General features: G+C 40.4%; 1 protein-coding gene across 1 annotated transcript in view; it reads right to left on the reverse strand.

Moving 5' to 3' along the window:
* Positions 1-4,607, reverse strand: part of SNTG1 (syntrophin gamma 1) — a gene marked incomplete at its 5' end in the record, with an annotated part of 391,830 nt that overhangs the window by 216,389 nt on the left and 170,834 nt on the right. The gene's annotated exons all lie outside the window — the stretch shown is intronic.

A 4,607-nucleotide genomic window follows, 5' to 3' on the forward strand; every position in this document is an offset into this window, starting at 1 on the left:
ATGTGTTGTTGAGTTCTGTTTGCTAGCATCTTATTGAGTATTTCTGTATTGATATTCAGTAATGATATCTGTCTACAGTTTTCTTTCTTCGTTAGGTCATTTCGTGGTGTGGGGATCAAAGTGATATTTTCTTCATAGAATGTGTTGGGGAGTATGCCTTCTTTCTCCATGTTTTGGAAAAGGTTATGTACTAGTTCCTCTTCAAAGCTTTGATAGAATTCTGGTGTGAAGCCATCTGGTCCCTGACTTTTCTTTTTTGGGAGATTTCATATAGCTGATGCTATTTCAGTGCTTGATATGGATCTATTCAAACTTTCTTATTATTTCTTGTTGAGTGTATGTAGGTGGCATTCTTCCAGGTATTGGTACTTCCAGGTATTTTCTCCAGACTGTCATATTTCTGAGAATAGAGTTTTGGGGGGTTTTTTGTAGTAATCATTAAGGATTTTTTTGAATTTCAGAGATGTCTGTCTTTTCCTCCATTCTATTCATCTTATTTGCTATCCATATTCTGAATTCTATTTCTGACATTTCAGCCATTCAGTTGTATCACTTTTGTCATTCCTTTGGGGGGCGGGATTGATTTACTTTGATAATTCATGTTGCCAGAGTTCTTCTGTAGGTTCCACCCCATGATTATTTTCCACCATTTGGTTATTAAAACTGGTAGGGTGTGATTGAATTGGGGGTCTTAGGTAGTAGAGTTAATCAGCCCTTTACCAAAGCTGTAGGCCTTGTAATTATGGCTTATCCCCTACAACCTTACAAAGGCCCCTTTCAGAGTTTTGGCCAGAGACTCTGAGGAACTACTTGGTGAGACAGTGGAAGCTGGCTCTGTTTTGAAATCAGTCAACATCTAGCCTATCCTAAGAAATCATGGCATTAGGTTTAAATTTCAGCTGGGTAGAGATACAGGCAGCTGTAGTACCCCACCCCCATCTTTCAGTTTTTTTCCCCACAGGTCAACTTCAGAGTGTCTCTAAGTGGACAGCCCCAGATGAGAGTTCCAGGCAGACTGTCTTGGGCATTACAAACCCTGCTCAACAGGGAGAGATCCAAGGATCTCCAGCAGCGGGTAGAAATCCATGGGCAGTTCTGTTTTGCAAACTGGAGAGGATGGTTCCCGGTCCCCTCCAGTGAGCTGCCAACCGCCCGTCAAAGTCCCAACTGGATGTCAGTGACCCTGCTCCCCAGGCACAGCCAGAGCTGGGGATCTTGGCTCCAGCCCACCGAGCTCAATCTGCACCACTCACCCATGCCTCTGCTCACCAGCTTATTTGGGGCCAGGGTCCACGTCCCTGCTTGCTGAGCTCACTCCACACCACGTGTCAGCACCTCTGCTTGAGGCTCAGTTGGAGCTGGGGGTCCGTGTCCCCACCTGCTGAACTCAGTCAGAACTGGGGTTCTGTGCTTCCACCCACCAGACACAGCCAGAACCAAGGGTCATCCCAGGCACATTACTGCCCAGGCACAGTAATAACCAGGTGACTGCTCCTCTTCCTACCATGTGTCCCTTTCTTCCTGTGCCCTCCTTCTTCTCCATGGATCACAGATTTTGTGCTGCTGTTCAACATCCCACTATGCCCGGATCCATCAGGGAAAGGCCAAACATTCTGGGCTTGCCAGGGCAGAACTTCAAACTGCCATGAGAGAGGGAAGGAGTTCAGAATTGAAGGGAAAATATTTGTTCAATTTTATGCCAGGCAGGTGGTGTCTAGGTTCACAAGTGAGGCCTCCCTGGAGAAGGAGACCCATATATAGCAGCTCTCTCCAGGGGGGTAAAATAAGAGGTCGTTTGTCCCCTGCTCACTTGCAGAGAGCCTGCAGTGAGCCTCCTGCTTGGAGGAGCCTCCTAGCCTTTCGTCCTCTAGGTGATAGGCTCTGTGCCTTAATTTGTTTTCTTGAATGCTCTTCCTTGGAGTCACAGCTTGCTGAGCTTCTTTCTTGACTCAGCTCCCCACCTTTGGCTTCACAGAGTCCAATTCTATCCATTTTTTTTTTCCTTTGGTCAGAAGCCTCTACTGGGTGTTGCTTCTAGTTGGCTATCTTCCCTACACCCCACTCTTACACATTTACCTTAATATTTTAGCTTAGTATATGAACCAAAATATATTTTTATATGTTAAATACATATACATAATTAGACATGTACATATGAGGAAGAATTTGACAGTTATAAAAATATTACTAGTATCATTTTTATTTGGGGATTATAACACAAATATTTCCTTTTGATGCTTTGTATTTTGTAATTATTTTAAAAATACAATTTGTATAATACAGAAACAATAAAATTAGTTCAATTCTTCTTTTCTTAGGACAGTTGCTCTATTATATAATATATGAAAATCTAAAATTTCAAAACAAACACTTTTCGGACCTGTCGATTTGTTGGAAAAATTAAATGAGAAAACAAATGTCATGAATTTCATGCTCAAGGAGTGGCAATTATTATTACTATAAAGTAAGTTTGGGTTTCCTTTGAAGACAATGAGTTTGTTTGAAAGAATGTTGAGCAAAGAGGTCATGATTCCACTATACTTCCTAAATCTTTTCTATTTTCCTGTCAACTCTAACGGAGTTTATTTGCATACTAAAATCATACATGAATCAGGCTGGGTGGAGAAGGAGCAGAAGGAAAGTTGATGATTGCAGGCCGCCCAAAGGCACCCACAAGCTGCACAGCTTTCAGACATGCCCACAGCTAGATAGAGAACACACACACCAAAGCTTCATCATGTGTGGCCAGGTGGAAAGTCCTAGTGTTTGGCCACATAGCTCTTTTTATACTTACAATCATATTCTAGGCAACCTGAGATATAAATGCCCTCCTGATGTAAAAATCACTGTCAGTAAATTTGTTTTGAAAGTACTTATTTTCTTATCTTAAATAATTAATATGAAGACTTAATTTTTTTTTTTCTTTTTTGGTTTAGCAGGCCCAAGCCAGGTTCAAATCCACCAGCCCTGGAGCATGTGCCCGGCGCCCTAACCACTGAATACAGGTGCCCACCCAAGACATAAAATTTAATTTTAAAAGTACTGGAAATATACATTAATTACAATTTAAATTTATTTTAAAAATAATAATTATTCAATGATTGATATAGTATTTACTATATTATATGTAGTAAAATACTAAACCACAAATAATATGTTCTTAGGAATAAAATACTTTCATCCAAGTGTTTAAAATTGCCTACTTTGACAAAAATACTAATTCTAAATAATGGCAATTCCAAATTCTCTGCATTAATTTAAGACTGCTCTTTAAATAAGACAAAGTTCTTCCAAAAGATATTTTTCATGTTAAACCTCTTAGAAAAACAATGCTAATTATATATTATCAGAACAAACAAATTGTATTATAAGTACCTTAAAAATTAATAAAATTTCGAGCAAAGTGAAGGCAGTGTCTGAACATGAAGGCTTGTCCAGATGAAAGGCATAATTGCAGTCCAAGCCTGCTTCTTATGGAGCATGGTTACTTAAGCCATTAATCCGCAGCCTATCAAGCAGCAGAATGATTTCAAGTTGGATTGCCCAACCTATCATTCTGTAAGAACAGCATGTCCCATAAACCACAACAAGTAAAATGCATTCACATGAGTGAATGGCACACAGGCTTTCCAAAGTTCAAGATGGAAAGCAAGCTCATAAACTACTGGATATGTTCATCTGTGCTTGATTTCCCGGAAGATCACTTCTCACCAGCTCAGAAGCAGATTGTATTTTCTTGTAGTAGACCACTAAGTTCCTACTGATGAGAATGCCCCTTCGATGGCCCAAATCCAAGGCCTGTGTCAATGGGGAAACTCTTCTTTCCCAAACATTGGCTTCAGGCTGCCTTGGCTGAGAAAACTTCTGTTCCAAACACTTTGGGTTTTCTGGGAAGATGCAGAGATGAACAGCCAGTAGCCCCAGCGCCTACCCAGGCCAGTGGTGTCCGCTACAGCACAGCAGGGCCACTCCAGTCCAGAGGGGACTGGACAGTATTAGGCTGGCACAGCTGAAGTAGGTTTCAGATCCCAATAAAAAGAGATGTACTCCCCTTCCATGCCCACACTAATGCATCGCCCTTCCATTGCTAAAGTAAATCTAGCAACTGTTTCTTGCCAACCACTGCTGTTCAGCTGCTGTGCTGAAATATGCTGGTGACAGCAAAGTTGTTATCTCTTCCAAGAACTAACGTTCCCCGTCTCAGCAGTCACCTTGAATGTGAGGGTTATATTTCACACCTGTTTTATTTGCCAGCCTAACATATTCCAGGGGTTATTATTGCTAAAAACAATGACTTGCTTTGGACCTATGTCTTGTGGTAGATCTTTGGTTTATTGTTTATAAAGTAACAAGTTTGTGTGGCTGTTTTTAAGTAAACTTACTGAGAATGGATTCCGTTTTCCTGTTCTTTAACATTTCCTATTTCCTTGGTATACACATACCCTACCAAATACATTTACATGGAATAAATGTGCATATATAGAAGGACATTTTATATATTTTGCATTTCCATGGGATAATTTTCTCAAATATGAATCCATCACTTAAAGCAATAATGTTCCAGATTGTGCCTACATACATCAGTTTTTAATTATTTGTTGTCAAAA

The sequence above is a fragment of the Otolemur garnettii genome, unplaced genomic scaffold, assembly GCF_000181295.1.
Source record: "Otolemur garnettii isolate 467f Iridium unplaced genomic scaffold, OtoGar3 scaffold00071, whole genome shotgun sequence".
Classification (NCBI taxonomy): domain Eukaryota; kingdom Metazoa; phylum Chordata; class Mammalia; order Primates; family Galagidae; genus Otolemur; species Otolemur garnettii.